General features: G+C 33.3%; 1 protein-coding gene across 1 annotated transcript in view; it reads left to right on the top strand.

The window, feature by feature from the left end:
* The first annotated feature begins 3,963 nt into the window (after positions 1-3,963).
* LOC123671649 (agglutinin-like protein 9) overlaps positions 3,964-19,510 on the top strand; it is a 73,295-nt gene continuing 57,748 nt past the window's right edge. The window contains exon 1 of the mRNA XM_045605611.1: positions 3,964-4,226. The gene's annotated coding sequence lies outside the window, so the exon portion shown is untranslated. The remainder of the gene's footprint in view (positions 4,227-19,510) is intronic.

The raw sequence follows: 19,510 nt of genomic DNA, 5'->3' as shown, positions 1-19,510 counted from the left end.
CTGGGCTACTATAGTCTAATTTTTTTTTAAGTTAGTACACTCTTCACATGGACGTGTGTGAATCAACATTCCAATCTGCCAATTAATTCTTTGTTTGTATCGAAGTGAAGTGTCACAGAATTTTTTTTATTGTAAAAAATCAAGTATCGTGGAGTGATTAAATTTTTATTTTTGGAAGGTTTAAAAGCGAAGGAAATTCATAAACGAATAAAGAATCTTCGTCTTCAATTAGTGCAGTAGAAAGATGGGTTCCTTAACGTGGTCGTAGAAGCCTTGAAGACGATCCACGTCAAGGAGTCCAAAAACAGCTACAACACAAGAAATGTTAGAAAAAATACAGGATATCGTATTAAAAAATCATTGAGTAAATGAAAGAGGCATCTCATTCAGCAGTGTAAGCACTATTTTGACTAAAGGAAGTATTGGGTTTCAAAAATCTGTATGCAAAAAGGGTGTCGCACACAAAAACACATTCGAATGCGACTTTCTCAGTAACATTTAGAGCTGTTAATGAATTTTATGCATCGGTTCATCGGGTTCATCCTTATGGATGGGACTTGGGTCTATCACTATGATTCTCAATGGAAACAAGAGGATAAAGAGTGGTGTGAGCCTGATTCTTCGGTTCCGAAACAAATTCGTCTTAAAAAATCGGCCAAAAAGGTGTTAGCATCAGTTTCTCGACATGCGAAAGGAATTTTGTTTTTGGATAACTTGAAAACTGGTGAAATAATAAATTTTGAATATTATTGTAACCATTTAGACCAGCTGAAGGAAAAAATTCGTGAAAAAAGACCCAGTTTACAGAAGAAAAAAATTTTTATTCTTCAGGACAATGCACCGTGTCACAAGAGCAGTTTGACAATGGCTAAAATTCATGAATCGAAGGTCGAATTGTTATGAAGCATCCATCGTATTTACCAGATTTAGCACTTAGCGACTTCCATCTATTTCCAAAACTAAAATATGCTTGCGTGGAAAGCATTTTTCATTTTTCATGAGGTCATAAAGCTCTAGAAGCGTATTTTTAACCTTTCTAGATTCTCTTCAGGGATGGAACTAATAATTTGAAATCTTGTTGGAACAAGTGTATTGAAGTTCAGGGAGACTATACTGAATAATAAAGTGTATTTTAACAACAACTATTGAATATACTTTCTCTAATTCTGTGGTTTTTCCGTTCATTCTTCCACATCTTATAGAACAAAATCGTGCGAGAATATATCAGAAACGCACAGTTTTCATGGTTATATTTTATTATTATATGTTGGTACTCCGAACTTTCCGCCACGGCTTTATCTGTCAATTCATTTGAAATTTGCCTTGAAGAAATCAGTTCTGCCAACCAACATTTTTAAATGCAAAAATCACTAAATGATATTTATGGAAATATTTCATTGATTTTAATAAAAATGCAATGAATTAGAGAAAATAATGTATAATACTCGTACAGAAGGCTCATTCTATCACTCGTTCATTCAAAAACTCGCCACTTCGTGGCTCGTTTTTGAATTTTGAACTCGTGGAAGAATATCAATGCCTTCTGCACTTGTATTATAAATAACTATTAAGCGATTACGCTTAAAGTATATTCAATAGTTGTTGTTGTTTAATTGTTATTAAACAATTAAACAAAATTTCGTGTTGGTCGCGACAAAAATAAGGAAAGTAATGACTTAAAGTCGGGAAGTTTTGAGCGCTAGTCATGCATGCGTCAATTACGTCCTTGGAGACCACATAACTTTATATAGGTATATATGTTGTCTCCAAGGACGCAATTGGCGAATAAATGAACGAGCGCTCAAAAGCTCCCTGCCTTTGCTTTTAGTTCTTCCCTCATTTTTTTAAACCTCAAAACTGGTTCAATTCAATTGGTCAAACGCCCGATCCAATATCCGCCGTTTTTCCAACTGGTCAAATCGCTTGCAATTTGAGCGATTTCGACGTCATAAAATATACGCAAGTAATGCAAGATAACGCAACCTTTTCAATCGATGAAGCCAATTATTATAATATCCGAGTTCATTTTTGTCACGGTGCCGGTGTTTGGAAAATCGATGGAATGTTAGATACTGTGTTTCGAGTGCGGGACGTGAAACAGGTTCATTGGCGTATCTCGCGTCCGGTGAGAACGGGACGAACACTCCTGACATATTAAACGTTAGGATATTTTGATTTCACTTATACCCGGAGAAATCTGCCTTTGGACACCACATTTCGTTCAAAGGACACTCTTTTAGCCCACAAGAGAATGCGAGAATTTTGCTGCAGACAAACACGAGGAATTACACAAAATTAGACTTCTTGGAAAATAATCATATTGAGGATGGATTATCGATAAATGATAATTGTTTAAACATACACACAATCTTAAATTTGAACAAAAACTACATCCCCACTGTTCAAGAGATTGTAATTCCTTTTGTATAGCATACCCCTCAATTCCATCTGTTCCTAAATATGATAACTTTAGAATTAAAAATCTAGTAACAAAATACGACTGTAGTTTCCGTAAATATGGGCGTTCGAAATTAGTTTTCCTACCTACCAGTTTGATCGAAATTAAATGTTTCATTTATATAAGTTTGAAATAACACTTTGAAGAATGAATATCGGTGACCTTGAAACAGACTGAGTAAAGTTTTTGCGTATAGATATAAGATAGGAATTTTAAGATTCATGTAGAATTTCAAGCTGATCCTATCATCAGAACCATAGAATATTCAAGAACAACAGCAACAAAATTACCCAATACTTCTATAACTACTGATGTGACCAAGTTGAAATTAAGTTTGAATATGGAAAATAATCATTGGAATGTACATGACGAATTTCAGTAGGTATGTATCAATAGTAACCTTCATCTAGATAAACTAACCGACAACACTAACGTCATGACAAACTTCAATACTTCGGTCCTTATTTGAAAAAAATTCATTATCAAATGAAATGAAACAGATTTAATTCACACGAATTTATTAGTATACAGCCTTCAAGGGTGCATTGGGCGCATGCATGCAATACATGACTCAACTGTAGTGTTTCTCATTCCATTTATATGTTAGACGTCAAAATTTTACCTATATCTCATTTGAATATGCTCCATAAATGTCCGCCAATTTCGATGATATATGTCATCAAAATTTACTTTGCTCAAAACAGACATAAAATTCATTTATTTCATAAGCGAAAATTATTCTCCTGGTGACATCTACTTGATAATAAATGTTTCTACTTTTACTTTACTTATTACAAATAAGTGCTTCCAGTTGAAATGCTGAAATTATACAATTGTTATGATATCACATTTTTCTGTATGATTGACTACACTGACCACCAAGAGGAAATTATGGACAAATCTTCATAGTTCAATGATTCTCCCTTTCATTGTGGGTTGTTAATTTAGTTCCTTCTTCAATTTAAAAGAGCATAGAACTATCTATGCTGTCAACGTTTATTTTAAGTCAACCGATTTTATTATTGCAATGGTATAACCACATTATGGTGGAAGGTAAGCATGATGAAAAAAGCCGAAAAGTTTGGTAGCCTTACACAGGAAAAAATTTGTATTCTTTTCTCAATTTAGATTTTACATTCCAAGAAACACAATCAGAAAACAAATCACTAGTAGGTATCTAGAATCTTCATGAATAAATAAATAAATTACCAATACCAATAGTTATGTGAAATAATCTTAAAAATAAATTATTTTCCTGATTACCTACATCTACTAAATAATATATGTTTGTTCGATTTATGGTGAACAACCCTGTATAATATAGAATGACAAATAATGGAAATCTAGTATTGAAAATACCACAAAGAAGTGCATCGAACAGATCTCGATCAAATCTCCTAAACGATTACAATTAGAAGGTAAGCCTGTACGCCACTGGCAGACAACGTGGTCATAACAACTCCACTATCATCACAACCTGACTCACTGCCTCCACTGTAACTCCAGTGTAGTAGAAATAGAAATCCAGTTGGTCAGTGGCTGCCTTAAAGCATACTTGTATCGCTGTTGTCCTCTTTTGTTTATACACCGATCGTACTTACGATTCGGTGATCATCAACACAGATAAAAGTTTTCTTCCTTATCTTATTCTTCCGAAAATGGCCCGAGCGTTTGTGAGCGCGTGATAGTTGACTGTGCTGTGATTTGAATTTGTTCTGCTTGTTTTTTGTTTGTTTTTATATTGCTGAATTATGGATAATTTGTCATGGTGAGTTTCTTAGTGGTTGTATGTAGATTTGTTGATTTTTCGAGGTGTTGTTATGGCTTGAAATGTTTGTATCCTACCTTGAATTCTTTGATTATCCGGGTGATAACGCCAGATTAAATATCTATCTAAAATTAGATAGTATCTTATCTACGTATGATCACACATGAGTCTCACCTTTTTGTTTCATATCGAGAGAGATTCGAGGTTTCATGTTAATAATATTTCCAAAATCAGGTGATGAAAATTGTGGACTGTTTTGCCAATTTTTATTATAGTGATATTTTTCTCGTTCATTTTCATTCATTCGAAAAAAAACTCAAAAAATAATTTGTATCGGGTAATGCATGGAAAATTGATAATATTGGAATATCTTTCTTTGACTAAAAATGTTAATTAGTTCTTGTGTAATGTGATATAATATCCTATTCATAAAAATAGTAAACCTATATTTCGTCATCTTAATTCATCACTTTCAAAAACATCGAACACGTTATAAACAAAAATCTTGAATGGGATCAAATGAAGGATGCTGGTTAACTCGAGTAACGTGAGAAATCCTACCTAATTGGCCTTAAATGCAAATAAAATTGATATATCTAAAAATAAACCTGTGGTTGAATTGCAAGAATTGGGGCGCACTTGTAATTCAATAAAATATATCTGCAAATGAGTCTATTATAAACCTAATTAAATGATTGAAGACGTTTGTTCGGTAGATTGGCATCCGTTGTCATGCTGTTAAGGTTAAATGAACTAACTTAATTTGTTATCACACTGTTAAAAATTCGCATATGCAATGACTTCATTCTTGATTGAGTTAGGTACTTTTGAAATCAACACGGTATTTGAGTAGTTGGTGCCAACCCAAAAATACCTTTTTTTTTAACCATTGTGTTTACCCGAGTGGTTACCAAATTGCTGAAGCCTCTCCAAGAAGAACACTCGGAAGAACATATTATTAACATATCCAATTTTATTGTAATAGGTAGATATAGCTGGTTCTTGAGATAGTGGACTACATTGATGATTAATTAAAACCGTAAAAACATTTATTCTTTAAGAATAGAGAACGATTGCACGAGTAGAAATACTAAATGCCAAATCTGACAAAGCCTTCTTCCTTTTTTCTTTAAACAAAAACAGAACAATGGAACTGAATAGTTCATAGAATAAAAAAGAATTGGACTGAGGAATGCAATATTGAGATTTTGATTCCAACAAAAGTGTAGAATTAGAAAATTTACTAGACTTATGTACTTGGCTGTGAGAATTGAGAAGAATTTATCTTCTTAACGACACAAGAAGATCTCAAAAACCAGCCTAGGTTAATCTGGTTAATCATTTTCAATTTTTAAAGTCGTTCGAGAAGAATGAATTCTCAGTTTACCTACGTTTTGAAAAACTCCAAAATGAAATAAAAAAATTCGCTCGTTCGCCTTCAAAACTGTTCTCTATAATGACAGATGCTGAAATGGCCAATCTCAAATTATTCAATTTTTTTTCTCCTGTCATTTTTGCATTACACTGGAAATAATAAACCACAGTTTGGATTTTGGACCTAGTGATTTTCGACTAAGCATATTTCACGAGATATTTGAAGCCTTTCAAATGTCATTAGAAAGTCATTCACATTAAATATCATTTAGAGAAAAATACGATCTTCTACGAAATTGAATCAAATTTGGAGAATTTTTCATATATCGTAAGAACAGATTTAAAGAGCTTTGGCACTAGTCTAGTAGATCAAATGAACAACTCTTTTACATCCAATTCCTAAATCTCCAATAATATTTTAATGTTTGCGATAATTGATTCGCCAACACTATGGCTCCTTCTGGTTACATTTCGAAAGTTGAATGTAACCTAAAGAATCCACAGTTTTGGCGAAATAATTAGGGGTGCAACGAAACGCCATTTTCAAACCGAACCGAATTTTTCGATCCGGCTGTATTGGCCGGACCGAACCGAATTTGTAGGCCGAATCACAAACCGAACCGTTGGCCGGATCGCAGATCGAAACTCCTTCAAAGAAGCTTCAGAAAAAGGACAAGAGGAGCGTTGCAAAAATCTAGTTTTTAATAAAAACTATTCCATAGCTACCTTCATCGACCCGAGATATAAAAATGTGTTTTTTAACACATCGGAAAAAAAATCAATTATTTCCATTGTGATCAAGGAAATAACTTCTATAAGTAGACTTACTGGAGGAAGCGATTCGGAAACGAATAACTCAGATGACGAACCATTAATAAAAAAAAAGAAGGCCAGTAACGAGACTTCAACTTTATGGCAATGCTTTGAAGACATTGCCAATTCCTCTAAAGAAAACAAAAACTGTGATGTTAAAAAATCATTCACGGATGAAATTGGTGAATACCTCCAAAAACCCATTTTGGATCGGAATTCGTGTCCTCTCGAATTTTGGAAGACACAGAATAAAAACTTTCCTTACATTTTCAAACTTGTACCGAAATGTCTTTTATGTCCTGGAACAAGTGTTCCAAGCGAACGCTTATTCCCAGAAATGAGGAACATTTTCGAAGATAAGAGAAGTTCGTTGGATCCCTAAATGGCCGAAAAAATAGTGTTCATTCATGAAAATGTTTAGTTTTTTATTTGACTACTCTATAGAATCAGAAATATTTTTGTTTTCATCCTGATGTTATTAATTATTAATTATGTTATGATCCTTTTCGTGAAGAGTATTTTTTATGTTTTCAGCTGTGATAATTATGAATTACGTTCCTTTTCTAGAAGACTTTTATTTTTTAATCTGTGATATTTAGGATTGATATATCATATTTCTAGAAGACTTTTTATTTTTATTATGCAAATAAATTATCAAAATTATCTCCTGTTTTTCTTTCAATTTTCACTTGGAAAAATTCGGCCGAATCGAATTGGAATTTGGCCTAGGCCGGAATTCCGGCCGAGCAGCCGAATCGGCCGGAATTGGTAGTTCGGTTCGGTTTCGGTTGCAGCCCTAGAAATAATTATCGTAAATTTTAAAATATTAGTAAGAATTATTTTGTTTATAATGAATTTCCATAAAGTAATTACCGAATCCATTAAAGATAATTGAATGCCATAATGTCTACTGAAAAATTCCATATCGAGTAGATGAATTCAAATTCATTTAATCAGTAAATCAAACTCAACAACACAATACTTAATAAGTCACGGCCCTAACCAGTAAAAACACATTTTTCATCAAAAATTCGACTTTTTACGTCAACATATTCACCTTCAAGAGGTGACCTACTGCTACAACGCTCCTCTAACTTTTCAATTCATTTTCTGTAAAAAGTTCCCTCTTTGATTTCGAAATAGGCTTTTCAACCTGGGAAATCATCAGTTCTTCATTAAAATCAAATTATTCAGCATACCACCTTCTAACCGTTGTTGTCGATGAAGCAGAGACTCAAAAAGTCATTATGCCTTGTAGTATTTTTTCCCATAAAAAACCAGTGTTTTATCAAGACTTCTTTTTATCAATTTTTCAAATAACAACAATTGTAGCGATAAATAACCTTCAATATCACGATCCAGACCTAACAACTCGCTCTACACTGTGTCCGCAAAGTATTCGAAAAAACAAATTCATTTTTAGCTAAACAGACTATTTTAAGAAATAATCCTTAAACACGTCGATTTTTTATTTTAATTAACCGTATTTTAAAATAATAATCTGATATGCAGGGTGAATTACTTTCGAGTAATGACGTCACCGCTTTTTTTTTTAATAGAATGTATCACATGTTGATTCCAATTGGTACAGAGTGGACAAAAATACAATAGTTTTGTGTGTGCTCATAAAGTAACGCGTAACATTCTTCATTAGTTACATTAACAATATTATCAAAAATACTTATTGTCTAGCGGCAATGGGTTTGAATGGAACACCATGTAGTTTGTTACATTTTTAGATTAATAAAAATGTATAAAAATAAGAAATAATTTTTTCTTATTCTGTCTGCTAGACCACAAGTACGAAACATGTTTGGAAACAGCTCATTTTTATTAATTTAAAAATGTAACAAACTACAGGGTGTTAAATTCAAACCAATTGCCGCTAGACAATAAGCATTTTTGATGATATTGTTAATTTAACTAATAAAGAATGTTACGCGTTACTTTATGAGCACACACAAAACTATTCTATTTTTATTTTTTGTCCAGCCTGTACCAATTGGAATCAACATGTGATTCATTTTTGGAATCAGCTCATCTAGAGTAATCGCAAAATTGAGACAAAATGGGTGTTCCATTTAAAAAAAATGACGGTGACGTCATTAGTCGAAAGTAATTCACCCTGTATATTAGATTATTATTTTAGAATACGGTAAATTAAAATAAAAAATCGACGTGTTTCAAGATTATTTCTTAAAATGGTCTGTTTAGCTACAAATGAATTTGTTACATACTTCACGGACACAGTGTATGTTAGAAAATTTGGACTCCGTTGAAGCTTGGAACCTCGCTTGGTACTAACGAGAAAAAAGTGGCATAGCACTGAAAGCACTTGCGTAAAGTTTTCCCAGACAATTCAATGGATATAATGTGGATCTTTAGTATTACTTGATACTAATTCTGTTTTGAAATCTTCAAGAATTATAGCCAATTTTTCCATCAGTGTGAATTATCTTGAATTTCTACAGGGTGGGCAAATAAGCGAGCTAAGCGGCTATATCTCAGGATCCACTAATCGTAGAGATTAAAATTTTTACCACTAAAGTGTACAAGAGAACACACTGGAAATTGTTTTGAAGTTCATACCTGTACCGCTAAGGGGCGTAATAGCTATCGTCGAGTAGAAAAATGAATTTTACTCGAAAATGTTTCATATGGAGTTGAAGAAAAAATATCATCACTGTAATCCTTGGAAAATTCTCTATCTTTTTGAATTGTCACTTTCGATTTCACGACATCAAATAAGGGTAGGGGGAAGGGAGAAAGCTGTCTGATTGAAATACCTCTAACTTCAATTTGGCTCAACATTTTTGAGCAAATTAGATCTCGTCTGAGAGATAATATCTTGTTAATTGAGGACAAAATATACTCATGATAAATTTGTTTTTGCTGCATTCTATAGGGGGCGCTAAGTCAGAAGTTCATTGTTTTGTTCATTTTACTCCGAAATTTCATATTTAATGATAGGATTTTCTCAACAGAAACAGAAATTCCATCAAATTTGCATGAAAAAACCTGCAGGTCGCAAAGCGATAGCTTCAGGCGTTCTGGAGTTATGGCCAAAAAAAGATATTCTTCAACTGATGCACTGAAAAACTATATTGTGTCTTCTTGCGGCCATAACTCCAGAACACCTGAAGCTATCGCATGCGACCTGCATGTTTTTTCATACAAATTTGATGGGATTTCTGTTTTTGTCAGAACCTAAAGACACAATTTGGTTTTTTGCCGTGCATCAGTTGAAGATTATCTTCTTTTGGCCATAACTTCAGAACGCCTAAAACTATCGCTTTGCGACCTGTAGGTTTTTCCATGCAAATTTGATGGAATTTCTGTTTCTGTTGAGAAAATCCTATCATTACATTTGAAATTTCGGAGTAAAATGAAGAAAACAATGAGCTTCTGACTTAGCGCCCCCTATCGAGAGCAGCTAAAACAAATTCATCATGAGTATATGTGTTCCTCAATTAACAAGATATTATCTTTCAGACAAGATCTAATTTGCTCGAAAATGTTGAGCCAAACTGAAGTTACAGGCATTCCAATCAGACAGATTTCTCCATTTCTCCTACACTTATTTGATGTCGTAAAATCGAAAGTGACAATTCAAAAAGATAGAGAATTTTCCAAGGATTACAGTAATGATATCTTTTCTTCAACTTCAGATGAAACATTTTCGAGTAAAATTCATTTTTCTACTCGACGATAGCTATTACGCCCCCAAGCGTTAGAGGTATGAACTTCAAAACAATTTCCAGTGTGTTTTCTCGTAAACTTTAGTGGTAAAAATTTTTACCGCAATTCTCTACGATTAGTGAATCCTGAGATATAGCCGCTTACCTCGCTTATTTGCCCACCCTGTACAAAAACTTCGAATAATTGTAGTTTTGATTCAGACGGGAAGTTATATTTAGGTGGGTTTTCCAGTATCCATCATACCTCATCATTCTTATTAGCGTATATTGAGGAAAGTGTTAATGTATCTTCCTCCTTTCTTAGTACACTAACAAAATACGCCTCAGGTAAAATCACAGTTGTTATTCCTCTCGATCACTATCATTAACATTATTCATAAGGAGATTACTCCTTGAAATATCGATAGTGGTAATCATTTTCTAGGAATTGCACAGCAAAAGCGCGCATACCTGCTGATAACAAATGCTGAACCAGGAAGTTTTGGTATGCGCACTGTTAATTAGGTAGATTTGTTAGTTACTGACCGTGCCTCTGACAAACTGTAATCAGCGAATGCATTTCGAAGAGATTTCTCACTTCCTGGACTTTTGCTTCCTGTTATTTATGCTATTCGGTTTATTTCCTTACGTGACGTATAGATACATATTTCGGAACGGTTTTTAGAATTCACGTTTTTTTGAGGTTTGGTATTTCATTTGGAAGAATAAAGTATTTTCTCTAATTCTGTGGTTATTCCGTTCATTCTTCCACATCTTGTAGAACAAAATCGTGCGAGAATATATCAGAAACGCACAGTTTTCATGGTTATATTTGATTATTATATGTTGGTACTCCGAACTTTCCGCTACGGCTTTATCTGTCAATTCATCAATTTGCCTTAAAGAAATCAGTTCTGCCAACCAACATTTTTCAATGCAAAAATCACTAAATTATATTTATGGAAATATTTCATTAATTTCAATGAAAATGCAATGAATTAGAGAAAATAATGTATAATACTCGTACAGAAGGCTCATTCTACCACTCGTTCATTTCAAAACTCGCCACTTCGTGGCTCGTTTTTGAATTTTGAACTCGTGGAAGAATATCAATGCCTTCTGCACTTGTATTATAAATAACTATTTTGAGTTATTTTCAGGAGGTTTGATTGAAATTCGCATTATTGTAAAAAAAAATCATGTTATTCCGTTAATTTTCTTACGTGGCGTATACATATTTCGGAACGGTTTTTAGAATTCACGTTTTTTTGAGGTTTGGTATTTCATTTGGAAGAAAAAAGTATTTTCTGAGTTATTTTCAGGAAGTTTGATTGAAATTCGCATTATTGTAAAAAAAATCAGGACGACGGCGACGTGAAGACACGAACTTTTGAGCGCACGTAACAGGCCAATGGAAAATTCCCCAATCTCTCATTGCAAAACACATTTTTTTTGGAAAATTCGATTTTATTATTCAACATAGATACAGCAATTATAGCGATCTTTTCCAACTTTTCGATACCATTTTTGTATTACGATTTGTCTTTCGCTTCAAAATAGGCCTCAGTTTCGGCGATTCCTTCTTCATTGGTGCATTCTTTTTGAGGTCTGAGAACAGGAAAAAGTCGCTAGGGACCAGATCTGGCGAATACGGTGGATGCAGAAGCAATTCGAAGCCCAATTCTGCCATTGTTTTCATTGATTTGTGACCCGACGCATTGTCTTGATGAAAGAGGACCATTTTTGCTTCGAATGGGGCCGTTTTTAACCAGTCGTCATTTAAACGATCCAATAACGCTATATAATAATCGCTGTTGATGGTCTGGCCCTTTTGGAGGTAATCAATGAATAATATATATTGAGCATCCCAGAATACTGATGCCGAAACCTTGCCAGCTGACTGTTGTGTTTTTCCTCGCTTTGGATTCGGTTCATCGTGTGCATTCCACTCAGCTGACTGTCGATTGGACTCCGGAGTGAAATGATGGAGCCATGTTTCATCCATTGTAACATATCGACGCAAAAATTCAGGTTTATTGCACTTAAACAGCTTCAAACACTTCTCAGAATCATTAACACGTTGTTGCTTTTGATCGATTGTGTGCTCGCGCGGCACTCATTTTGCACACAGTTTTCTCATGTACAAATATTCGTGAATGATATGATGTACACGTTCAGATGATATCTTCTCAATGTCTGCTATCTTGATCCACTTCTCTTTACGGTCATTCAAAATTATTTTTTGAATTTTTTTGATATTTTCGTCGGTGACAGCCTCTTTTGGCCGACCACTGCGTTCGCTGCTCATTTTCCCACGCTTAAACTTTTTAAGGATACCAATCAATGATGGTTGATTTTCCTGGTACAGACCCAGGAAACTCTTCATCAAGCCAAGATTTTGCTTCAACTGTATTTTTTCCCTTCAAAAAGCAATATTTTATCAGCACACGAAATCATTTTTTTTTCATTTTTCTTTGAATAACAAAAGTAGCTATACTCACAACGCAATATCTCACAAACTAATGGTCGGACTACTTTATATTTGACACGTATCGTTTGGTTGGTACTAACTAAAAATCATATGGATTTAGTAATAGCACCGCCATCTGTGCATCAGACCGGGAACTTTTCAATTGGCCTAATACATGTATGCGCGGCAATTGTTCCCTTGAAGTCTTGAAGAGAAAAAAAAAAGGGTTCTTCAATAGGCATTATACAATTTAAAATGATCGAAGAAATTATTATAATGATAGCACTGTAAACCAATTAAAAACGATTTAGTCCTTTTTGAGTTATTATTGGTGTAACTAATCCGACCTTTTTTAGTTATATAGCTTCTACTCGAAGATCTCAGTGTAGATATCAGACTTTTGCATATCACCCCAAAACTCCAAATGCCAAATTCAAGAAGAACAAATTTTTTTAACCTTTTTCTCTGATTTTTTTTTAATTTATTGAAATAATCGACCTTCTTCTCTTCTCTTGTTTGAAATTCGATGCTTTTTTGTTCAAGTTTTACATACGGTTGAACAAAAATATGTGAATAGAAAAAACATAAACAATTCCTTTGTTAGTATGTTATTTATTTGGTAAATAAACACTGAAGAAAAATGAAGGTCAAACGAAATCGACATACTGATCAGTTAATTAATACAATGCTTCATTGAAAGTATTGATGTTTTTTTACGGGTCTTAATTTTTTGTTCCTTTATCATTTACACCTTCACATCTTTTGATTAATCAATTTTTTCAACATAATATTTTGGGAATGTGAAAATTATTCACAGGATACTTCATTTATTGTTTGAAGATTTATTCAAATCGAGATTCAAATGGATCTCTTGAATGATTTTCTTGGACCTTGGTAGCTTGTCGCCAATATTGACGTAATCGGCCAATCGACTTTCCGGATTTCTTTCTTATTGACCTCATTCCCCGAATAAATATTCTTCCAAGTTGGCTGATGGGTTTCCATTTCACCCACATGCCATCACGATCCGCTTTATTGACTAAACACTGAAAACGTCCTCATTAAGAAACCATTTATTACTGCAGATTGATCAACGCGAAATATTTTCACACTCTGTTGTTATTGAATAATCATTGGTTTCGATCTGCGGCTGTTATAGGACGTTTTGCATTTCTGTAGATGAAAAGTGAGGTGCGTTTTTCAGAAACATCTCGGTTACAGTTACGATTAATGTACTTGTTTTTCATGCTTCCTTGCAGCTTTGGAAATAATGAGTGATAAAGTAAGTAGAGCAGAATTTGTGTTGGTGTTTAGTCGTAATGAAAAACATTGTGAATTTCACACAAAGGTTCATTATTTTCACTTAGATACCTCTTCAAAATATCTACCGAGCATTCTAAATACCTTCGCTTCTTGTATCAACTGTTGGACAAATAATATTTAGTCAGAAAAATCACTTATCGAATCTATTGTTATCCATATATTATTCAACTCTTCATTTTATTTTTGGGAGTAATGCGGAACTATATTCCGATTGGGTTTAACACGTTGATGAATGTTGCATTTGCCCTCGCATTTGCCTAAATACAGTTTTGAAGAATTCCAATTGTTCAGACAAGACTATGTCTGTTAAAGTCGGTTATTTATTTTCACGCGTATTCACGAACGACTTGGGGGCTGCTCAGGGTTCTGTGTCGGGGCCTTTACTTGTTATACTCTTCATTGATGATTTCCTGATTTCATTATTAAATGGCTTGTCATTTTTGTAGATGATAATTTGGTGGCGGTCTCGGCTCAGTCTTGATGAGCTTATACGACGCTGCAGGCTCTTGGTTGATATAATCTGGTTGATAGTTTTGTTGAGTAGTGTAGAGCTAATACTCGCATTGTTAACATCCTTGAGTCTGAATTCATAATTTTTAAAATTAAGAACTCTTCGAGTGAATCAATTCCAATTCATTCCTTGGGCAATGAGTTAATGTCCAATAACTAGTTTTTAGGTTTATATGTTGACAAAAATCATATACATCATGTATGTAGCAAACTAAAGCTCGTTCTTTTATGCTATTCGACAGAACAGAGACTCACTTCCCCTTGAATCCGTTATAATATATAATCATTTCAGCTTGTGTTATACCCATATTGCCTATAACATCATAATATGGGGAAATTCGGCAGATTTCAATAGAGTATTTATATTCCACAAACGTCCCATTCGAATGATTTTCCGAGTTGGCCCCTTCGAAGGCTATAAACCTTCATTTGTTGCCAATAGTATTTTGATTGTGCCTTCTATATTTATGTATAAAAGCTTATTATACGTGAGAGACATCAAATCTGCCTTTAACAAGTTGTGTAATTTTCATTGTTACCCTACAAGAACTACCGAAAACGAGATCGAAACTCTGTCTTTGCCTGCCTGTTCACAGAACAGGAAATTTGAATTCATTCATTTTTATCAGTGTATCAAAGTTCAAAATCACTTGCCTGATTCTGTGGAAGTAATGAAAAGATTATGTTTTAAGAAAATAATAGATTCGCTAATGTATTGTAATGCATATTACAGTATAAAAGAGTATTTGGATAGTTAGTAGTTGGATACCCAACATAGGATTATTAAATTATTTTTTCAAAAATCTCTAAATTCTATAAAGGAATGGCGTAAACTACCAATATTTTTTTCAGAATGTTTTGACAAATATATTCTTCTTCAGCAAGAACCATACGATATTTGAAATGTTTGGGAAATATCATAGATATTAAGTGTAAAAAACTACACCTAATATCTACGATATTTCCCAATTTCATTGTTCCGTATAATCATTGATTTTTGGAGTGTAAAGCGGAAATATGAATAAGTAGGTAATCATTGAAAAATGAAATCTGAACCTGATGAGAGATACGCTTGAATTTCTTATCAGTACTTATGTTGCAGAATTCAAGGTATAAGCAATTTCAAAGGTGAAGATCTAAACATATGAAAGCTTAAGCCTTGATGCGATGAAAAATTTCAATTTGGAATAGAATGGTTCAACCGAAAGTCAAAAGTCATGCAGGATAAAATTTATTTCGAGATATGACTATGAATGGAATTGAAAAGCTTCCCATAAAGTTATTATCCACAAAAATTTTTAATTTTTTTCATAAGACTTGCAGTTGCTGAATGTACCTATGGCACACAAATATTTAATATTTTCATGAGCTTACGAATTTAAGGATTCATGAAGTATTGAGGAAAATAAATGATCTTCTGCTACTATTTAAAAATAAGTGATTCCAGTGGAAATGCTGAAATTACATAATTGTTATGATATGACTTTTTTATTGTCTTTGATTGACCACATTGACCACCAAGAGGAAATTGTGAACAAATCTTCATAGTTGAATGATTCTCCCTTTCATTGTGGGTTGTTCATTTAGTTTCTTCTTCATTTTAAAAGATCATTGAACTATATGCTTTCAACGTTTATTTCAAGTCAACCGATTTTATTATTGCAATAGTATCAGCACTTTAGATTATGTGATATCTGTAAATATGAATCAAAATCGTGTTTGTTACACTGTTGAAGACATAATAAGTCCCGAGCCTAACTAGTTAAAACACATTGTTTCTCAAAATTTCGACTTTATTCTTCAACATTCTTCAAGATTGATAGAATGATCAAAGGCTTGAATTGAGTGAGTAAGCTATGGAAATTTCAAGATAGCGAGAGTAACTTGAAATCTAGAACACAATTAATATTTCTGCACCTAATAGTCAATCGAAACATTTGTTCTGACATCTTGCCAATGTGTGCCACTTCTAGCGAGAGTAACCAATAACCAATTATTATTTCTGTAGTCATAACATTAGCAATTGGTGTGATAGAGATAATTGTGCATTTTCACTGATGTCTAGAGTGTATGTAGTTACTCTTCCATACCTATTTAATGTAGCATGATGCATGGCTGTTTCCTTTTTTTTTCATGTTGGCGAAAAAAAAATGTAGAAGCAAAGAAAGTGAATGAATAGTTTCTCGTGATAAGACATATAAGTAGGTTAAGTTCACCGTAACGAATTTTCAGTGATTCATTCACAGGGAATTCCTTTGTTTGGCTAATTTCTTTGGCGTCGATTTGTGGAATTCAGGTAGAAACGTACCTCGAGTGGCGACTGGACGTTTTTTGCCTGAAAGTTGAAATTTCTAATGTAGTTTTCGTTAGGAGTTTTCGCCTGCGTTCTTCATTACTTTTATGTGGAGGGTTTGAGCAGAGGCGGCACGTTAGGGATGGTATAATAATAAAGTTAGTTTGGCTCTAAGAAGAAGAATGCAAGAACGAATCTTTTTTTTATAGAAAGGGTATTGAAAAGTTGAAAGTTCGTTAGATTCATAGAGTAATAAACATAGATAGAGGAAGAATACGTAATTTTTACATGTCCCCAAAATGGTTAGATTGCGTTGTCGGATTGTGATGTATTCCACAAATTTACTATATCGTTATGAATGTATATTATATTGAATGAAATATGTTTATTTGATTCCTGATTGAATATGCAAATTAGGATATTTGGAATCAGATATTTTTCCTAATCGTCGAATTTATAATAAACAAGATATTTATTATTTTCTGTATCTACCTGTTGAAATCCAAGGCTTGGCAACTTTTGCTCTCCTAGTGTCATCCGTTGTTTCACGTCGTTTGGCGCGCTTGAAGTTTGTTTTCTGAATTTCTGATACATTCAGGTATTCATTTCAATATATTTCGAGTTAATATGAAACGTTGATTCACTATGGGACATAAGAAGTGCGTTCTTTGTGGATAAACTCGCGAATTGAGTGAAATATCGTATCACTGATATGTTTTCATTTCCGCGCGCTTCTTGTCAAATTTGATAGTGTTGGGGACAAAATTTGCTTACTGAAAATGACATATGTTACCTCTATCTTTGTTTATTACTCTGAAGCTGGAGTACATGTATCATTCTTCATAGAGACTATGATGTCAAACGAAGTGGAATTTTTAAGATGAAATCAGTTTTTTCTTGGTTAGAACCAAACTTACGTATAGTGAAGTAGTTAGAACCTTAAACTTCTTTTTATCTGTTGATGCAGCATAAACCAGATCTGGGGATGACACAATCAGGAGTGATCAATTATTCGTGAGTGATATGGCTAGTGATATCTTCTTGTTGAACTACTTGTCTATAACATTTTCTTCCGACTCATCCGTCCCAAATTGGTTCATCATGACTCCATGTTTGCTTATTGTCAAAATATCATGCATGAAACTGTCATGATATAATTAATTCATCATTATGGCAGCCAATATTATACAGGGTTAGAACTATTTAAAAATATTTATAGGGGCACTACAGGGATATCGAAAACCGTTAGAGATACCTACAGGGTGGTTCAAATTACAAAAAAGTTGCGTTATTTAGGAATGAGTGTGTTGGTGTGAACAGATCCTAAATATCTCCAATGGTTCCCGAGATATCTCGAAGAAACTGAAAATCGAGATTTTCTTTTTTTCTGTATAACTCATATGTTTCTGGAGGTAACTTCACGCAATAACGAATAAAGCAACTTTTTTGTAATTTAAGCCACCCTGTCTTTTTAACGGTTTTCGATATCCCTTTAGTGACCCTCTAAATAGTTCTGACCCTGTATTATTATACTATATTATTGGCAAACCCTCAAAACATTTTTAATATGGGTGCTACATTAAAAGGCATTTCGGATTGTTTTAAAAGTAAAAAAAAATTATAGGTGCTTGACGGCTACTAATCGTTATCTACTCAGTGCAACCTGTTAGATTTTCTCATAAATGCTCACAGTTATCAAGAGAGGTTATCATTTCGAAATATATAATTACTTGTTACCTGTGTATTATGTTTCCATTGTTAACATTCTTCGTGATAAATCTCCACGTAAAACACGTGTTAGCGATTAAATGTCGAAGGGTACTTATTAAAATCTTTACGCAAAGGCCAGAATAGTTGCACCGAGTGTTATGAGGCCGATTGTTTTCTTATTAGTGTCAATGACTGTGTGGGAATTTTGTGAGCTTACGATTATTCTTTAGTTTCTTTTGGTGAACGATGGTTTTGATATTTTCGTTCGTGCTAGTTGATAAATAACAGGTTTTTTGTTGCTATTTTCAACAGAGGTCATTTTGCAGTTGTGAAATGCATGTTTCATCGTTCATGGTAATTCCAGAATAAATCTGATGCATATTATTTCGCCGAAAATCTTTCATCTTGATTTATAGATTGTTATCATCATTTTTTGCATTTTATATTCACATACATAATTTAAGATGTTAATGATGAAAGATAATTTGCTTAGAATATAATTTATACAGAATTCTATTCAACAAGATCTCGAGATTCACTTTAAGTATGATTATAATAATTTACATTAGTACAAAAAAACTGCAAACTTTTGAAGGTTTTTTACTGAGTACAAACTTTGTTCATCATTAGTGATTATTTGAATTATTTGGTAAAGATTTGCACATTTTAATTTTCGTGTATTTTTGGCACAATTAGTTTTTTTTTGAACAACTAAGAAAACTTATGTTGAATGAAAAGATACACTGCAGAGCCTAAACTCTGATTTGAATTTTCTTTTATTTCGAATTTTTGCAGTTCATAAAAAAATCTAAATGTCTGTAAATTCAAAAAGCAGTTAGATGCAGAATATAAGTTATGTTGAGAATCGTCGAAAAATTTTTAGGTTATGAAAACTGATAAGCTTATATATCCTTAGCATATAAAAGTAGAGTATCAAATTACTTGGTGATATGGAATGTCTTTTTTGACGGATGACATTAAGTATATCTATATAACTGATAGAGTATTACATTGTTATGTTGGGAACACTGGGAACAGCACCGTTATTATTCAGCTCAGTAATTTTTGAAACTAGAAAATCCGTGGAAAACTGATATTTTTATACTGATAATAA

This window comes from Harmonia axyridis, chromosome 1, assembly GCF_914767665.1.
Source record: "Harmonia axyridis chromosome 1, icHarAxyr1.1, whole genome shotgun sequence".
In the NCBI taxonomy this organism is placed as follows: domain Eukaryota; kingdom Metazoa; phylum Arthropoda; class Insecta; order Coleoptera; family Coccinellidae; genus Harmonia; species Harmonia axyridis.
This window is presented reverse-complemented; position numbering and strand designations above follow the sequence as displayed.